The sequence below is a fragment of the Bufo gargarizans genome, chromosome 7 (genome assembly GCF_014858855.1).
Source record: "Bufo gargarizans isolate SCDJY-AF-19 chromosome 7, ASM1485885v1, whole genome shotgun sequence".
Lineage (NCBI taxonomy): Eukaryota > Metazoa > Chordata > Amphibia > Anura > Bufonidae > Bufo > Bufo gargarizans.
The window spans coordinates 150,843,720-150,864,977 of NC_058086.1; positions in this window are offsets into that span (position 1 = coordinate 150,843,720).

Genomic DNA, 21,258 nt, shown 5'->3' on the forward strand with positions numbered 1-21,258 from the left:
ATATGACAATGGACTGTTACAATGTTGGGTGACGTGAAGCCTGATTCTCTGCTATGACATGCAGACTGATTCTCTGCTGACATGAAGCCAGATTCTCTGTTACGGGACCTCTCTCCTCTGCCTGGGTGCTGGGCCTAAATATATGACAATGGACTGTTGCAGTGGTGGCTGACGTGAAGCCTGATTCTCTGCTATGACATGCAGACTGATTCTTTGCTGACATGAAGACAGATTCTCTGTTACGGGACCTCTCTCCTCTGCCTGGGTGCTGGGCCTAAATATATGACAATGGACTGTTGCAGTGGTGGCTGACGTGAAGCCTGATTCTCTGCTATGACATGCAGACTGATTCTCTGCTGACATGAAGACAGATTCTCTGTTACGGGACCTCTCTCCTCTGCCTGGGTGCTGGGCCTAAATATCTGACAATGGACTGTTGCAGTGGTGGCTGACGTGAAGCCTGATTCTCTGCTATGACATGCAGACTGATTCTCTGCTGACATGAAGCCAGATTCTCTGTTACTGGACCTCTCTCCTCTGCCTGGGTGCTGGGCCTAAATATATGACAATGGACTGTTGCAGTGGTGGCTGACGTGAAGCCTGATTCTCTGCTATGACATGCAGACTGATTCTCTGCTGACATGAAGCCAGATTCTCTGTTACGGGACCTCTCTTCTCTGCCTGGGTGCTGGGCCTAAATATCTGACAATGGACTGTTGCAGTGGTGGCTGACGTGAAGCCTGATTCTCTGCTATGACATGCAGACTGATTCTTGCTGACATGAAGCCAGATTTTCTGTTACGGGACCTCTCTCCTCTGCCTGGGTGCTGGGCCTAAATATATGACAATGGACTGTTGCAGTGGTGGCTGACGTGAAGCCTGATTCTCTGCTATGACATGCAGACTGATTCTCTGCTGACATGAAGACAGATTCTCTGTTACGGGACCTCTCTCCTCTGCCTGGGTGCTGGGCCTAAATATCTGACAATGGACTGTTGCAGTGGTGGCTGACGTGAAGCCTGATTCTCTGCTATGACATGCAGACTGATTCTCTGCTGACATGAAGCCAGATTCTCTGTTACGGGACCTCTCTCCTCTGCCTGGGTGCTGGGCCTAAATATATGACAATGGACTGTTGCAGTGGTGGCTGACGTGAAGCCTGATTCTCTGCTATGACATGCAGACTGATTCTCTGCTGACATGAAGCCAGATTCTCTGTTACGGGACCTCTCTCCTCTGCCTGGGTGCTGGGCCTAAATATCTGACAATGGACTGTTGCAGTGGTGGCTGACGTGAAGCCTGATTCTCTGCTATGACATGCAGACTGATTCTCTGCTGACATGAAGCCAGATTCTCTGTTACGGGACCTCTCTCCTCTGCCTGGGTGCTGGGCCTAAATATATGACAATGGACTGTTGCAGTGGTGGCTGACGTGACTCCTGATTCTCTGCTATGACATGCAGACTGATTCTCTGCTGACATGAAGACAGATTCTCTGTTACGGGACCTCTCTCCTCTGCCTGGGTGCTGGGCCTAAATATCTGACAATGGACTGTTGCAGTGGTGGCTGACGTGAAGCCTGATTCTCTGCTATGACATGCAGACTGATTCTCTGCTGACATGAAGACAGATTCTCTGTTACGGGACCTCTCTCCTCTGCCTGGGTGCTGGGCCTAAATATATGCCAATGGACTGTTGCAGTGGTGGCTGACGTGAAGCCTGATTCTCTGCTATGACATGCAGACTAATTCTCTGCTGACATGAAGACAGATTCTCTGTTACGGGACCTCTCTCCTCTGCCTGGGTGCTGGGCCTAAATATATGCCAATGGACTGTTCCAATGTTGGGTGACGTGAAGCCTTATTCTCTGCTATGACATGCAGACTGATTCTCTGCTGACATGAAGCCAGATTCTCTGTTACGGGACCTCTCTCCTCTGCCTGGGTGCTGGGCCTAAATATATGACAATGGACTGTTGCAGTGGTGGCTGACGTGAAGCCTGATTCTCTGCTATGACATGCAGACTGATTCTCTGCTGACATGAAGCCAGATTCTCTGTTACGGGACCTCTCTCCTCTGCCTGGGTGCTGGGCCTAAATATCTGACAATGGACTGTTGCAGTGGTGGCTGACGTGAAGCCTGATTCTCTGCTATGACATGCAGACTGATTCTCTGCTGACATGAAGCCAGATTTTCTGTTACGGGACCTCTCTCCTCTGCCTGGGTGCTGGGCCTAAATATATGACAATGGACTGTTGCATTGGTGGCTGACGTGAAGCCTGATTCTCTGCTATGACATGCAGACTGATTCTCTGCTGACATGAAGCCAGATTCTCTGTTACGGGGCCTCTCTCCTCTGACTGGGTGCCGGGGCCTAAATATCTGAGAATGGACTGTTCCAGTGGTGGGTGACGTGAAGCCAGATTCTCTGCTATGGGACCTCTCTCCAATTGATATTGGTTAATTTTTATTTATTTTATTTTTATTTTTATTCATTTCCCTATCCACATTTGTTTGCAGGGGATTTACCTACATGTTGCTGCCTTTTGCAGCCCTCTAGCCCTTTCCTGGGCTGTTTTACAGCCTTTTTAGTGCCGAAAAGTTCGGGTCCCCATTGACTTCAATGGGGCTCGGGTTCGGGACAAAGTTCGGATCGGGTTCGGTGGTACCTGGGCTTATTATCATCTCTAATTAATCTCAGTTTCTCGTAGTTGTGTAAGATATGCATCTCCTTCAACCATTCTGAGAAGGATGGAGGTTCTTTTTCCTTCCATAGTTTAGGGATAAGTAGCTTGGCTACATTTAACATGTGTAGTGTTAAAGGATGTCTGATATTAGAAGTTTGTATATTGAATATACTGAATAGAATCAGATTTGGTGAAATTTTTGCTGTCGTGTTAAAGGTTTTACTTATTATCGTTTCAATGGATTTCCAAAAGATTTCTAGTTTTTTGCAGTGAACCCAGATATGGGATATAGTACCCCTATCTGTCTCACACCTCTAGCACAACGGGGAAATGTCTGGGAGCATACGATTAAGTATTATAGGGGTTCTGTACCAACGTGAGACTATCTTGAAGTGAGTTTCCTGTATTTTGGGGCTAATTGATTTAGATCTTGCATTTGAAATGATGTCTTTTATCTCAGAGCTATTGAACTCCCTACCTAGCTCTACTGTCCATTTTTCGAGGTACGAGGGGGGGGAGGTGGGATTGTTGAGTATGTTGTAAATAGAGGAGATAGCTTTTTTTACCGGGGTATTATTTTTGATGCATTTTTGTATTGCCGTTAAGGGGTTGGCAGGAGAATGATACATTTCTGACTTCATTACATGGTCCTTAAGCAACGAGTATTCCCTGAAGGAAATATCTAATTCCGGAAAATAACTGTTAAGATCTATATATGAGATGAAGACATTATCATGTACTAAATTCCCTATTGGTGCAAGAAATAATTCTTCCGCCTTTATTATCTTATTTTTTAGATCTTTGAGATGGGGTCACTGCCATATCAGAAGTCAGAAACTGCGTTTTTTTTATTAGTTTTATGCCAGATTTTTAAGGAAAAACTAGTCAGAGGATCTCCTGTTTTTTTTGTTTTGTGAGAATAAAGGTTTTCTACTGATTTCCACAGCAACAAGCGGTGTTCAGGGAGCAGCGATTCTCTTTCTATATCTATCCATCTCTTTCTGGAAGGTTTAATAAACCACTCCATTAGTTTAGCTATGTGTATTGACTGGTGGTATTTTAGGAAATCAGGTACCTCCAGACCACCGCTCGCCCTAGGCATAGAAACAGTACTATATTGTATCCTGTTACTATTTGATCTCCATATAAATTTTAAAATCATCTTCCTGAGAGTGTTGTAGAAATATTTAGGGATATCAATAGGCAAAGTCTGTAAAATATATAGAACTTTGGGAAGTATCATCATTTTAATGGCGTTTATGCGCCCGAACCAGGATACGTACAGTGTCTCCCAATCTTTGAAGGTAGATTCAACCTTAGTTAGACGAGGGAGGAAGTTCAATGTATATAGCTCCCGGAAGTTCCTGCTTATGTTGATGCCTAAATATTTAAAGGAAGTGTTAGATGGTTTTAAGGGGGTGGTAGAAATGATCTCCTGCCATACTGATTGGGGCATGGTGACATTATATACTTCAGATTTATGTAAATTAATCTTGAAATAAGAAATAGAGCTGAAATCTTCCAATTCTTTTAAAAGCGTGGGGATCCTATGTAGGGGATTAGTTATCATGAACAAGGTGTCGTCGGCATATGCGGCTACTTTGTGTTGTTCCTTAGAAGTAGTGATACCTTGGATATGAGGGTTGGATCTTATCTTAATTAGTAATGGTTCCAGAGATAGGATAAAGAGAATGGGCGATAGAGGGCATCCCTGACGTGTGCCATTTGAAATTTGGAAGGCGGTTGACAATGAGTCGTTGACCCGAACTGCAGCTGATGGTAGTGTATACATGGCTAAGACTTTGGATATAAATGTTTTGGGAAATTCAAAAGCGTTTAGGACCTCTTCTAAATAAGACCAGTTAAGCCTATCGAACGCTTTCTCTGCGTCCGTTGCTACAAACGTTAGGGGTATGTTCTTTGTCTGGGCTAATTGTAGAGCATGGAGACCCAGGCCCACATCCATGTATATATAGACCTTCAAGGTCTAGTTAGGTTCTTACTGTTTGGTACACACATGTTTACACACAGTATTTAATTTTTATAGAAACTGCATAGTGGTGATTCTCTGATGTAGCCCAGGATGCACGGCTCGACGACGGTTACACTGTAGAGAATTCTCATTCTGTCTGTCACACTGTTGTTTTACTTTATTTTTTGTGACACACTGATATTGTGTTATATATGCACTACATGCAGGAGAGGGTTTTGATGTACATGCTTGCCTACCTAATGGTCTCCCGCGAACACGCAGGACCTGAGGGTTTAGGGCCTGTTGAGAAGAGAAACCTATGCCTGTATTTAGGCATATATAAATCTTTGATGTCCAAATAGATCTACTTTGTTTTATATGTATACGTTTCTGTACACTCACACTTATGTTAGGACTGAGGAGCAGTCCTTTATGTTCACATCCTTCAAACACATTGCACCCCCCCTCTACACACATCCATTTGAAAGTTTTCAAAATTTAACTGGAGAAATATTTCTTCTCCAACTCTTCCACCCTGTTTGACACCTAGAGTGGAAGCTTATACTGTACTATCCCTAGGTGCTCGAAATTTGGGCACCACAACAGGCAGTATTATTCACATACTTGTAGTACTGATATTCAATTTGAATATGTACTACCCAATTGTTGCTAATTTTCTTCCCCTCCCAGTTTCCCCCCCCCCCCCCCAAGTTAACTTCCAGGGAATCAGATACATACCAGGTCATGGCAGATGCGAAAATACAACACGATTGGCTGATATTATTTGCGCCTCTTATAATGTCAACGGCCTCAATGATCCTAAGAAAAGGTCCAAGATCCTAACATACATGAGAAGAGAAAAGGTGGATGTGATCTTCTTCCAAGAAACACATTTAAAAAAAATATTGACCCCATTCTCCAAAACGTTTCAGTACTGCCACTGGTATAACTCAACCACACCACTATCTAAAAGAAAAGGAGTCTCGATCGTGTTTCACAGAAAATTGGGCTTTCAACACATGGACACACAGTGTGTGATGGAGAAGGCAGATATATATTCGTCAAAGGCCAATTATATGGAAAGGTATATACATTTGCCAACTTTTACTCACCTAACACGCTACAACATCGTTTTCTCGAACATGTCCTGAACAAGCTAGACTCATTTGTTGAGGGTGTTTTGGTCCTAGGAGGTGATTTGAATGCTCCTTTGGAACCAACCATAGATACATCTGTGGGCAAAGCCAGAATAGCGTACCGTGACCTTAAAACCTTGAAGAAAAAACTCCACCTCCATGGGTTAGTTGATGTCTGGAGAATGTTGAATCCAAGCTGTAAGGATTTCTCGTTTTACTCCCCAACTTATAATCTATACTCAAGATTAGATTACTTCTTTATGCATAATAGAGATGTCCAAATCCTTAAAAAAGCCGAATACAAATCATTCCACTTATCAGACCATGCCCCATTATTAGTGCAGCTTTCTCCTGGAGAGCCTAAGAATAATTCATTTAATTGGTCGCTCAATGAAAGCTTACTGACAGACCCCAAATATTCAGCAGCAATCGAGACAGATATACAATCGTTTTTTGCTGACAATTTCCAGGGGAGAACCTGCACTTCTCTCGAATGGGAAACGCATAAGGCCGTGATCAGGGGTAGACTGATTAGGCTAGGCTCATATAAAAAAAAACTTAGAGAGAGAGAAATTAGTGACATCCTATTCCAAATAAAACGACTGGAAACAGTCCACAAACTATCTATGGAGAAAAAAGTGATAAAAGATCTCATAATTTTGCGGTCCAAACTCCTGGAGTTAATGGACCAGAAAAAAACAAAAATACTTATATATTATTAGATACAAAAAATACTTAGAAGATAATGGTTGTAACAAAAGACTAGCCAGAATTCTACAGAAACAAAGAAATAGGTCATACATAACTAGAATTAGAGATCAGACCAACTCTCTATGTACCACCTCAACGAATATTACGAATGCGTTCAGATCCTTTTACGAAAAACTGTACAATATAAATAAATATGCCCCCGACCAAGTAGAAATGAAATCCAAAATTAGAGAGTTTCTAAATTCAATAGAAATACCCAAATTGACCACAGACCAGCAATTGAAGCTACTAGCCCCCTTCTCACAAACTGAGATAGAGTCGGTTCTAAAATCTCTTCCCAACGGTAAAAGCCCTGGCCCAGACGGTCTGACCGCTAGTTATTATAAAAAAATTCCAATCGTCTTTAACTCCCCACATGTGCACCTATTTTAATAATATAGCAGTAAATGACTCATTCCGTCCAGAATCCCTCAAAGCTCATATCACATTAATACCCCAAAAAGACAAGGATACAACATTATGTTCAAACTACAGGCCAATTTCCCTGTTAAATGTGGATATTAAAATTTATGCAAAAGCCCTGGCGAACAGACTAAAGAATATGATCCCAAATATCATCCATAACGACCAAGTCGGCTTTACTGAAGGTAGGGAATCTAAAGATAGCACGTCTTTAATCTGGTTGTAAAGTGGTTCCTGAAGTCTTCCACCCAATTGCAAGACATACTGAAAATGGCCAGTAAACTGTGCACTAGAGATGGCCTTGCGGTTCGCCCGGTGGTTCGCGATTCGCCGAACATGCAAACATATGGCGATGTCCGCCGGCGCCATATTCTTTTGCATTGCGCCAAACTTTGACCCATGACACATCCATCAGGTGGGACAGGACAGCCAATTGAGACATTTCAGCACATGGACACACCCCCACCCTATCACAGAACCCGATCTGGCAGACAATTTACATTCTGTGTTTTGCCAGTGTAGGGAGAGGTTGCTGTGTGGAAAAAGGACAGGCGGTTAGGGACACCAAACGCCACAAAAGTCCTTTTAAGGACTGGTATAGGTGTGCTATCGATAGGTCTGATATACTGATGGGTGTGATATACTTATAATATACTTTCTAACATAGTATATAAGGAGGAGTGCCTCTCCTTCTCTCTGACAGCAGCCCTGTCCAATCGCAGCGCAGAGCTCAGAGCCAGGGAGGTTTATTTATCCATGGCTCTAAGCTCTGCGCTGCGATTGGACAACGCTGCTGTCAGGGAGAAGGAGAGGCACTGGTGTCTTCTCCTCCCTGCTCTGAATGTTGATTAATTACCGGGGGACACAGCAGGCGAACCGAGCTGCGCCCAGGAATAAAAGTAAGTGCACTTAGATCCCTGGGCGCCGCTCTACATAGCCTGCTACTTAGTTCATATTCTTTGGACACATGAAAGGTTCTCTTTAACACTGAGTGGGATGCATTTTTGGGCACTTTACAGGAGGTGGGAACTCACTGTCTGCTTGCATTGCACTTGCTGCCCGTCATTCAGAACTTGGACTCCAGCCACAAGCTGCATGTGCCTGACATTTCTTTTCAGTGCCCACCACAGCTTTATCTTGCCTTAAAGGGGGTTTCCCATTTTGCTAAATCAGCCTGAGCTGCAGTCACTCTGCTGGTAACTTCCTGCTTTTCTGCAGATAAAGCTGGGCTGGCTTAGGCAGCTAGAGTGAAGGCCGCCACACCTCCTTATGACCTCACACTGAGAGCTGAGTCCTGCGTGCTAGTTCATGTGAATAGTAAGAGTCATCAGGTTGACTGGCTCCCGGCAGTGTCTGTGAAGCTCATCTCTCCTGGTGTGGATTGCTATCACTCAGCAAGCAATAGTATATATATATATATATATATATATATATACACACACACACATCATAGGGAAGCACATTATACTGATCCCATATTGTGTGTATATATATATATAGATATAACATAGGGAAGCACATTATACTGATCCCTTAATGTATGTATATATATATATATATATATATATATATATATATATAACATAGGGAAGCACATTATACTGATCCCATAATGTATATGTATATATATATATATATATATATATATATACACACACAACATAGGGAAGCACGTTACTGATCCCATATTGTGTGAGTATAGTGATGGATAAGGTGTTCCCTGGTTCATCACTGATGACTGCACCCCATGACTCGTGCAGCCCATCTACAGCCAAGCACAACCAACCAGGGGCACTGACAATAAAGCGCCCTGCCACTGCCCCCTACTTAAATATCGCCCAATCTTTCGGGTGCTTTTAGACTCTTCCTTAGGTCGCGTGAAAAGGGGAAAAATGCCGGCGGCAGTATTTGGGGTGTCCCTCACCTGTCCTTACATGCGGGTCAGGGTCCTCGGGGTAGAGCTCTGTCACGCAACGACTCAGTCTCTGGGAAATGACAATTGATCCAAAGTTCTGTAGCGAGTCGTCTCCCAGGGACACCACGTCTCCATGGTGACCGCTGCGCCGTACACCGCCGATAGGTGTCACGTGACCGACGTGTTTGGGGAGGAGCTTAGAAGGTTCACAAAGCTGTGACGGGAATAGGGAGTTGCTGAGTGAGCTGGTGTCCTCCTCGCTGTATTGAGGAGCGTGGCGCTGTATCTTATATAGTATCATGAGCCTTCAGTGCACCAGAGTGAAATGTTCCCGAGGCCACGCATGCGCAGCTCTATCTCTGAGCCGCCCGATACTGCTGAAGACGTGCACGTTCACGTTTTACAGCATAGGCCGGCCGCTGGATAGGTTAGGATGTGGTGCGCAGGCGTGGCCCATGGATGCGGCCGGCGAGATGTGGCAGTATCCATGGGATACCAGCATAAACACAGGGGAGTGAAAGGAGCATTTTTATGCTGAATGGTATGTGTTTTTTTTATTACATGTATAATAAGAAATGTTCAGTGGGGGGCAATGATTTAATGTAACCCTATTTAATGAAGTGGGAATACCCCTTTAACCTTCCCCCACTTCTCTCCAGTTTCTTTTGATGGGCTCTTTGGCAATGAAATATGACCCCCACCACACGCACACACTCCTCCTCCCACCTCTGGCCCCTGGATTTCTCAGTGTCAGCTAATATCCTGCAGTCGGTGTTCTAGCATTACCATGCACTAAGAGGTCACTTAATGTTATCAACTACAAAAACAAGGTGTACACATCAGTCACTAGGCTTTTCAGGTATGTCTGTGCCCACTGCCTGTGCCCCCATTGCCCTAGTCAGCACAGCCCCTGGCCCCTGTCTGTGCCTCCCTGGCTCTTTCAGCACAGCCCCTGACCCTTATCTGCATGCCTCTGAGCCTTGCCTGTGCCCGCCCTGGCCTGTGGCCCCCAGGCCACTGTCTGTGCCTCCCTGGCCTCTGTCTGCCCTCCTCTGGGCCATGGGCCCTGGCCTTTATCTGGGCCCCGTCCCTGGCCCTTGTCTGTGCCCCTGGCCCTGGCCTGTGCCCCCACTAGTTGCGAAGCGCAGGGGGGGCCCATACAAAAATTTGCTGTGGAGGCCAGTCACTTCTAGCTACGCCCCTGCTCCCGTCGCTCCACGTCCTGCCTCTTCTTCTCTCTCCTCCCATTTGTCCGCCACTCCACCGTGCCGTCGTCACATTTATCTGGCAGAAGGCAGGCTTCTGTGGCCCAAATGTTAGCGCATAAAAAGTTGATGACGACAGATACCCCTATTGCCCAACGGCTGACCACAGGCTTGTCGGAGTTGCTAGCCCGCCAACTACTGCCATGTAAACTGGTGGACTCTGAGGCCTTTAAAAACTTTGTGGCCATTGGCACACCACAATGGAAAGTCCCCGTAAGGGAATAATTCTCCCAGAATGGAATCCCAGAGCTATATGGCCACGTTTAGCGGCAAGTGAATATATCTCTGGCACACAGTGTCGGTGCCAAGATACATCTGACCACAGACACGTGGTCTAGCAAACACGGGCAGGGAAGGTACATAACTTTTACTGCCCACTGGGTGAACCTTCTGACGGCCGTCAAGCATGTAACCCGTGGCACCCGTGTGGATTTGGTGTTACCGCCACGGATTGCATGCAGGCCTGCCTCTTCTTCTCCTCCTCCTACTCCATCCTCCGTCTCCTCCTCGGCTGACTCCTCCTTTTCCACTGCTACCGCCTCTTCCGCTGTACCCCCCAAGCTCCCCAGAACCTATTCGACGTGCCAGGTGAGACATTGCCATGCTGTGCTGTGGCTGTTGTGCCTGAAAGCCAAGAACCACGCAGTCCTGCACTCCTTTCAGCTCTGCGGTCACAGGCCGATCAGTGGCTAACCCCGCTCAATTTGACAGTTGGTAAAGTGGTGTGCGACAACGGTGCCAATCTGCTAAGCCCGCTGAAACAGGGCAAAATGACTAGTGTTGAGCGGCATGTCCCATATTCGAATTCGCGAAATTTCGCGAATATTCGAAAGAATATTCGTAAAATATTCGCGAATATTCGAATTCGTTATTATTTCGCATATGCGATATTTCGAATTTTCGCATCGCATAATACATATTATGCGATGCAAAATTTGCATGTGCGCTAATGAAATCGCCTTACGAAGATTCGCAACTCAATTCAATAATCACTAATGTATGAATGCAAAGCCCTTTGCCTCTGTTCTGGGACAAGTGTAGATATTCACATGTGCGCTAATAAAATCGCCTTACGAAGATTCGCAACTCAATTCAATAATCACTAATGTATGAATGCAAAGCCCTTTGCCTCTGTTCTGGGACAAGTGTAGATATTCGCATGTGCGCTAATAAAATCGCCTTACGAAGATTCGCGCCTCAATCACTTTCTAGGCAATGTGAGTAAGATCTGAGCTTTTGGACTTTTGGGAATCAATCAAGATACAGTGGGGGGTGATGACAGTAGTTGACAGAGTACAGATCAATGTAATCTGTAAGGTGGAAACTAAAATAAAAAATACGAATATTCGTAAATCGAATTTTACGAAGTTCTAAGTATTCGCGAATATAGTGCTATACTATATGAATGCACAGGCCTTTGCCTCTCTGTTCTGGGGACAAGTGTAGATATTCGCATGTGCGCTAATATAATCGCCTTACGAAGATTCGCACCTCAATCACTTTCTAGGCAATGTGAGTAAGATCTGAGCTTTTGGACTTTTGGGAATCAATCGAGATACAGTGGGGGGTGATGACAGTAGTTGACAGAGTACAGATCAATGTAATCTGTAAGGTGGAAAGTAAAATAAAAAATACGAATATTCGTAAATCGAATTTTACAAAGTTCGAAATATTCGCGAATATGGTGCTATACTATATGAATGCACAGGCCTTTGCCTCTCTGTTCTGGGGACAAGTGTAGATATTCGCATGTGCGTTAATAAAATCGCCTTACGAAGATTCGCAACTCAATTCAATCACTAATGTATGAATGCAAAGCCCTTTGCCTCTGTTCTGGGACAAGTGTAGATATTCGCATGTGCGCTAATATAATCGCCTTATAGGCAATGTGAGACTTTTGGGATTCAATCGAGATACAGTGGGGGGTGATGACAGTAGTTGACAGAGTACAGATCAATGTAATCTGTAAGGTGGAAAGTAAAATAAAAAATATGAATATTCGTAAATCGAATTTTACGAAGTTCTAAGTATTCGCGAATATGGTGCTATACTATATGAATGCACAGGCCTTTGCCTTCTCTGTTCTGGGGACAAGTGTAGATATTCGCATGTGCGCTAATAAAATCGCCTTACGAAGATTCGCAACTCAATTCACTAATGTATGAATGCAAAGCCCTTTGCCTCTGTTCTGGGACAAGTGCCGATATTCGCATGTGCGCTAATAAAATCGCCTTACGAAGATTCGCGCCTCAATCACTTTCTAGGCAATGTGAGTAAGATCTGAGCTTTTGGACCTTTGGGAAACAATCAATTATACACTACGTGCAGAATTATTAGGCAAATGAGTATTTTGACCACATCATCCTCTTTATGCATGTTGTCTTACTCCAAGCTGTATAGGCTCGAAAGCCTACTACCAATTAAGCATATTAGGTGATGTGCATCTCTGTAATGAGAAGGGGTGTGGTCTAATGACATCAACACCCTATATCAGGTGTGCATAATTATTAGGCAACTTCCTTTCCTTTGGCAAAATGGGTCAAAAGAAGGACTTGACAGGCTCAGAAAAGTCAAAAATAGTGAGATATCTTGCAGAGGGATGCAGCACTCTTAAAATTGCAAAGCTTCTGAAGCGTGATCATCGAACAATCAAGCGTTTCATTCAAAATAGTCAACAGGGTCGCAAGAAGCGTGTGGAAAAACCAAGGCGCAAAATAACTGCCCATGAACTGAGAAAAGTCAAGCGTGCAGCTGCCAAGATGCCACTTGCCACCAGTTTGGCCATATTTCAGAGCTGCAACATCACTGGAGTGCCCAAAAGCACAAGGTGTGCAATACTCAGAGACATGGCCAAGGTAAGAAAGGCTGAAAGACGACCACCACTGAACAAGACACACAAGCTGAAACGTCAAGACTGGGCCAAGAAATATCTCAAGACTGATTTTTCTAAGGTTTTATGGACTGATGAAATGAGAGTGAGTCTTGATGGGCCAGATGGCTGGATTGGTAAAGGGCAGAGAGCTCCAGTCCGACTCAGACGCCAGCAAGGTGGAGGTGGAGTACTGGTTTGGGCTGGTATCATCAAAGATGAGCTTGTGGGGCCTTTTTGGGTTGAGGATGGAGTCAAGCTCAACTCCCAGTCCTACTGCCAGTTTCTGGAAGACACCTTCTTCAAGCAGTGGTACAGGAAGAAGTCTGCAAGGTAAGAAAAACATGATTTTCATGCAGGACAATGCTCCATCACACGCGTCCAAGTACTCCACAACGTGGCTGGCAAGAAAGGGTATAAAAGAAGAAAATCTAATGACATGGCCTCCTTGTTCACCTGATCTGAACCCCATTGAGAACCTGTGGTCCATCATCAAATGTGAGATTTACAAGGAGGGAAAACAGCACACCTCTCTGAACAGTGTCTGGGAGGCTGTGGTTGCTGCTGCACGCAATGTTGATGGTGAACAGATCAAAACACTGACAAAATCCATGGATGGCAGGCTTTTGAGTGTCCTTGCAAAGAAAGGTGGCTATATTGGTCACTGATTTGTTTTTGTTTTGTTTTTGAATGTCAGAAATGTATATTTGTGAATGTTGAGATGTTATATTGGTTTCACTGGTAAAAATAAATAATTGAAATGGGTATATATTTGTTTTTTGTTAAGTTGCCTAATAATTATGTACAGTAATAGTCACCTGCACACATAGATATCCCCCTAAAATAGCTAAAACTAAAAACAAACTAAAAACTACTTCCAAAAATATTCAGCTTTGATATTAATGAGTTTTTTGGGTTCATTGAGAACATGGTTGTTGTTCAATAATAAAATTAATCCTCAAAAATACAACTTGCCTAATAATTCTGCACTCCCTGTATGTGTACTGTAATTTTGTGGAAAAAAAAAACAAACGAATATTCGTTTTTACGAATATATAGCACTATATTCGAAATATTCGCGAAATCGCGAATTTGCGATATTCGCGAAAAACATTTGCTTTTCGAATATTCGCGCTCAACACTAAAAATGACACACATGCCGTGCATGGCACATGTCCTGAACTTAGTCGTGCAGCGATACGTTGCCAAATACCCCAGGTTGCGGCAGGCCAGGAAAATCTCTGGCCATTTTAGAAGATCTTACACGGCCGTGGCTCGCCTTGCTGAAGTTTAGCAGCGACACCACCTGCCTGTCAGAAGTCTGATTTGTGACTGCCCAATGCACTGGAACTCCACCTTGTATATGCTTGATAGGCTGATCCAGCAGCAACGTGCTGTTAACGACTACCTGTACGAACTCTGTGGCAGGACAGGTTCTGGAGAGCTTGGTTTCTTTTCATCGCTCCAGTGGCAGCTCACGCGCGACGCATGCAGACTTCTGCGGCCATTTGATGAGATCACCAAACTGGTCAGTCGCAGCCAGGGCGCCATGAGTGACATTGTACCTTACGCCTTCTTTCTGGAGCATGCATTGCGTCGTGTCATTGATCAAGCCGTCGAGGAGCAGGAGCAGGAAGATGAGAAAGTTGCAATGCTAAATGAATTCCCGGGGGGGGCTACTCCATCTGAGACAAGTCAGCAAGAGTCTGAAGAGGAGTCAGAGGAGGAAGCTGGCTGTGGGAGGAGGAGGGGGAGCAAGAAGAGCAGGGTTTAAGGGGGAATTTAAACTTTTCAGGCATCCATGGTGTTGTCCGTGGCTGGGGGGAGGAAACCGAGGACATTCTTTTATGCGATGAGCAGGAGCCAGAGCACTCTACCACTTCTAATTTAGTGCAAATGGTGGCCTTCATGATCCAGTGTTTGAAGAGAGACCCCCGTATAAAAAGCACAAAGGGCAAGGAACAGTACTGGGTGGCAATGTACTTAGACCCCCGGTACAAACACAAAATGAAGGACAGGTTACCAGCATCACAGAGGGCTGGCAGAATGCAGCATTTCTAGGCCTTGCTGCGAGAGATGCTGCATTCTGCTGTTGCTGGCGCTGGTAGGGGGAATTTCCACCCACAGCGAAACAGGTGCGGGTACCAATCCTACCCCGCCTTCAAGAAGAGAGTGGTTTGAGGATGTGTTGGTCACTTTGGATATGAGATTCTTCTTGCAGCCAACCCATTGACAGCCGCCCTCCAGGTCCAGCCTCAGGGAACGCCTAGACCAACAGGTGTCCGAATAAATCGGGTGGACGCTCAGAGAAGCGAGGAACCCCTTGACTACTGGGTGTGCAGGCTTGACCTGTAGCCAGAGATGGCACAATTTGCCATGGATCTCTTGGCTTTCCCATCGTTGAGTGTCCTGTCCGAATGTACGTTGAGCGCAGCAGCTGGGATCGTTACTGATAAGCTCACAACATTTCTAAAAATGAATGAGGCATGGATCTTGGAGGAATTTAACAATTATTATTATTATTATCCAGTGACCGTCTAATACCTCCAGCCACATAATCACTTGTTCTTTTCTGTCCAGTGAATGCCAAATTTTTAGGGCCTGTAGTCCACTGGCCTACAGTAAAATAGTTATTCAGTGACTGACAAATGTACCTCCAGCCACATAATTACTTATTCTTTTCTGTCACGTGAATGCCTAATTTTTGGGGCCTGTACTGGCCTACAATAAAATTGTTATCCAGTGACCGTCTAATATACCTCCAGCCACATAATCACTTGTTCTTTTCTGTCCGGTGAATGCCAAATTTTTGGAGCCTGTACTCCACTGGCTTACAGTAAAATTGCTATTCAGTGACCGCCTAATGTACCTCCAGCCACATAATCACTTGTTCTTTTCTGTCCAGTAAATGCCTAACTTTTGGAGCCTGTACTCCACTGGCTTACAGTAAAATTGCTATTCAGTGACCGCCTAATGTACCTCCAGCTACATAATCACTTGTTCTTTTCTGTCAGGTGAATGCCTAATTTTTGGGGCCTGCACTCGCGTGGCCTAAAATAAAAATTTTCTAGGCTCTAGCAGGGCACATTTTTGAGAGTTTCCCTTTAAGATGCATAAAAATTGCCCCAGATTTTTTGTGGGAATTTTTGCCATTGATCCCCCTCTGGTATGTCACTGTCCATGTTGTGGGACTATTTGTGCACTTCCAGTAAGTATTTGGTGGCTGCAAACATGACCTCAAGGTTTTTCAGGTTCGCCTGCCATTATGATGAATGCGAGCTGCTGCGAATGCGCGGTTCGCTAACATTTGATCGCGGCCGATGTTCGTCCATCACTAGTCTCCAACTATGACCCTCTCTCGATTTATAGCAAATACATTATTTTCATGTAGAGATACAAGAATTATGTTGGATGCATGCTGTATTATTGAAAAAAACTTTAAATATAAAGAGATTTATAAAAAAAAATGTTCCATCAATGCCTTTTTAATTGAGGTTGGCCAGTTGCTTTTCGAATAGTGGATCGGAAAGCCTCAGGTTCTACTGAATTCACTTAAAGTTGTGTATGGAGCATGTTGTGATTGTGAGGATTCAGATGCTGTTTTACAGGAGTTTTTGTAATTGGAAACAGTAAAGTTTGGAAAAATTTAGCATTGTCAGAAGTAACACTGACAGCTCTCTGGGCCTTCTCTGCAGATGGATGTGTAGGGTGGCCAGACGTCCGGTTTTAGGCCGGACAGTCCAGTTTTTAAACTCCTGGCCCTCCGTCCGGCGCAAGGCCAGGACGGATGGCCAGAAGTCCTCCTTTTTGGTTGTTATAGTCTGCTCAGACATGGTCACTTTAAGGAGGCAGGGCCCGGCAGCACGTTTCACACACTGCGTGCTTACGTGACAACGTCATTATCAGCCTGCGCTGCAGCTGCACTGGCAGGAACTGTCTGGAAGTCTGGAACAGAGAAGCAGAGGAGCATGTGTGTGCTGTGGACTGCGGGCACGGCGCCGCACTGCCATAAGAGCGGCGCACCAATACAGGTGAATACACTATTCAGTAACCCTGCACAAAAATGCAAACTAATTCACACCAGCCCACATCTATCTGCGGTATTGCTTCCTGGACACTACGGGGACTTCTCTGCAGCACAGAAACCACACGAGCATCACGTCTCGCTCTTTCAGCGCAGACCTACTTCTTCCACTATGTCCCGTTCACTTCAGATCACTCTGCTTCAGGCGCCGGTGTTTTTTTCAAACTTACAGCCTATAACCCTCTGTTGAAAAGCCTTTAGTGGCGTATATACGTGGAAAAATAAAAATATACTCGGCGTTCGCTGTTCCAGTTATGTGGTAAAGCTTTTAGTGGCGTATATCAGTAGAAAAAGAAAAATATATTCGGCATTCAGCGCTGCAGTTATCTGTGTTACAGTCCTTTTTGCGGCATGGACCGAATTTCGTAGTGGTGAAATTTTTTATTTAAAACATGTTTTTTTCAGGAAAATTGATGAGTGCTTCGTGCTTGAAGAGCGCCTTTTGCTTTAAGGACCGAATTACTTCATCGTGAAATTTTTTATTTCAAAATAGTTTTGGGGGGTAAAATTGATGGGTGCCTTTACCATCTATTCACAATTCAATTAAGCAGCTTCAGTAAGTTGAAAATATTCATGTACTGCCATCTCCACACTATGTCACCTTGCCACTCTGTTGTCTCCTAATGCTTCTGCTGCCATCTCCACACTATGTCACCTTGCCACTCTGTGGCCTCCTGATGCTGTCACCAACTCCAGACTCTGTCATTGGGCCACTCTGTGGTCTCCTCATGTTGCTTCAACCTCACCACTATGTCATAGGGCCACTCTGTGGACTTCTCATGCTGTTACAACCCTCCCCACTTCATGACTTGTGCACTATTTTGCCTTTTGGCCTGGCTGACATCATCATTTATTTGACCCTTCTTCTGATCTGTTAGAAGGAAGATAAAATTAGATGCACAACGGATCCTGTCTGTGTAGCAGCCGTAAGGCCTGTATGGTCCCATCATAATTGGCTTATGATTTGGTAGCCAAAAGCAGGAGTTTTTAATAAGTAATTATTTACTTTATTAGTTGAAGTTAACAATAGACCTAGTGGTTGAGTGTATATATATATATATATATATATATATATATAAATATATATATATATATATATATCTTACCAATTTCCAAATAAGGTGTGCACTTTCCAAAATCATGATTGCTGTTACGTATATCGGTGTTTTATTTTTTATATTATTTTTTTATTATTTAAACTATATTTTATAATTAGGTTTATCTAAATGAACCATAGGTTTCAATCTCTTCTTCACAGCCAGTTTAAGTATTAGATTGTTAATTATGAAGCATATAAAATGTAGCAAATGACTTCCGGTTCCGGCGCGCACATGGAGAGACGCGTGTAAGGAGCTCTCCGTTTGACCGGCCCGAACACCTTGAGAACCGCCGTACTTCGGGGCCGGAAGGTACCCATAGATTCCCCTAGAGTTGTAGGGGTCACTTATGGAGAAGTTCGTGGTCAGAGGCGGTTCTCAGAAGGAGCCGCGGACACCGCTCCCGCCAGGGGACGACTTGAAAGTCAGGGGCAAGATGGCGCCGGCGACTGAGAAACGGCATAGGTTCACCCGATCATCCTCTCAGTCGACCCAGAAGAGTGCAGAGGCATCAGGATCAGAGGAGGAAGATGGGGAGTGCTGTCTCACTTCGGCTGAGGAGTTAACAGCCTCATGCAAGTCTATGGCCATAGAAGTGGCTAAACTTCTCGCCCCAGACATTAAAGCTTCGCTGGAAGCCACAGTCTCGTCGGCCCTGCAGCAATTGCAGTCTGATGTTGCGCAACATACCTCACAGATTGCAGAGGTGGAACAGAGAGTGGCAGTAGTGGAAGATGATCTGGCAAAGACCCAGAGTAGCGTCCGAGACCTCCTGCGTGACAACCAATACCTGAAGGAGAACAGGTCCAGGAGGAGCAATTTGCGTATTATAGGCCTCCCAGAATCGATCCCTCCGACGCAACTGGCGGATATATGTGAGGTAGAGATCCCACAAGCGCTGGGTCTGCGGGGCACTTGCACGGTGGAGAGAGCTCATCGCTTAGGGCCGCCATTATCCTCGGGACAGAGGAACAGTAACACCAGACCTAGAGCCGCGATTGTAAAATACTTGAACTATGCCGCAAAGGAAGCTATTCTGGCGAAATTCCGACGCAATGCGCGGCCCTTAATGATTCGGGGTAACAGGATTCTCCTATTCAGCGATTACTCTGCAGAGGTAGCCAAGCGCAGGAGGGAATTCTCGCAAGTTTGCTCGGCTCTGGCTCGAAATAAGGTCAAGTTCGCCTTGCATTACCCTGCAACCCTGAGGGTTTTTCGTCAAGATGGGACGGTGGACACTTTCCTGTCGCCGGGAGAAGCAATGGGAGTGCTGGAGTCGGACCCCTTGTTCGCCGACTTTATGCCGTCATCCTCCCAGCGTTCCACTTCCTCGGGCAGAGGTAGAGGAGCTAACCAGAGGTCGGGGAGACCGGAGCCCAGATCAGCTGAATTGGATCCTAGGGAAGGAGATCCGAGTTGAACATAGACAGTCCCGAGTTTTATCCTTGATTACCTAGTTCGCCCTGGAGGGTCACGTGAGATACCTTTGGACTTATAGTTCGTTTATGTTAATGTGTCGATTCCTATGATTATGCCGAAGTTTAAGGGTCGGTGAATGGGGTACTGTAGGAGAGAGTTAATGTTGCGGTCCGCAAGTCGATAATTGAGTTATTAAAGTTGTGGGGTTGGGTAGGGGGGTTAGGGGGGAGGGGGGGGAGTTTGATCACCAATCTTGAAGGGGTTAGGTTACGGATGCCTTGGTGCCAATATGCTACGCAAGTTTTTGACCTGCTCCTGGTGGCTTTTCCTGCAGAGAATGCGAACAAAGTGACACTAGTATGCGAGTAGCCTCGTGGAATGTTAAGGGGTTGCGATCCCCTACGAAGCGAATGGCGGTACTGCGCCACCTAAAAAAACTCAATATAGATGTGGCGTTCCTGCAGGAGACCCATTTGGAGGAGGCTGATTTTTCTAGGATGAGTAGACTATGGGTGGGTCAGGTAGTGGGTTCTCCTTCAGTGGGTAGGAAGGCGGGCGTTATGGTCCTGTTTCACAAGCGTTTACGTTATGATATTTCTTCCATTTCCACTGACAATCTAGGGAGATGGATCCGTATATGTATGGATTCCCCAGTGGGACAGATAGTCGTATATAATGTCTATGCCCCTAATGCCTCCCAGACTGCCTTTTACAAGTCCTTGGAGAAGGACATCCTGGGAGAGGATTCCTCAATGCTATTAGTGGCGGGAGACTTCAATAGGGTGCACAATGAGCAGGAGGATAGGAAGCGTGGAGCCCTTGAGGAGTCTACTCAGCCCAGACGGACCCAGACGTTGCTCCCTTTGTTACAGAATACTGGTCTTTTCGATACTTGGCGATACCATCACCCAATGGATCGTGAGTACACCCACTTTTCCCATGCTCAGGGGTCATGGTCCCGGATTGATTATCTCCTGGCATCACCGGGGCTGTTGTCCAGAGTTAAACTAGTTGAGATCCTTGATCTGTTAATCTCGGACCATGCCCCAGTAGTAATGGAACTAGTGGATACAGTCCCTAGGGGACAGGATTTTACATGGAGGATGCCTCAGCACTTATCTGGGGACAAGGAATTTTTAGATAAGCTGAAGGGGTGGTGGTGGGAATACTCTCAGGATAATGCAGAGCACGCGACCAATCAAAACCTGTTCTGGGATGCGGCAAAGGCGGTACTTAGGGGCCGTATAATGTCCTATTCGATAGGGAAGAAGAGGGAGGCGAGACAGAAGTTTGAGGATGCCACTCGGAGAGTACGGGAGTCTTACACTCAGTTCTTACAAAATCCCACTACCCCCAACAAGGTTTTATGGGTTACGGCCAAGCATAATTTTGACTATTGTCAGGAAAGTAAGGAGAAGTGGTTTGGAGACTACCAAAAAGCTAAGTTTTTCCGGGTAGGCAATAAAGCTGGTCGGCTATTGGCTAATTTGACACGCCCATTCGTTAAACAATCGGCCCTACACCCCCTAAAAGACAAATCCGGAAAGTTGTGCTCTCAGCCGAAGGATATTGTGGAGATACTAGGAGACTATTTCCGAGCTTTATATGCAGGGGATCCTCCCCGGTCCCAAGAAGCAAGGG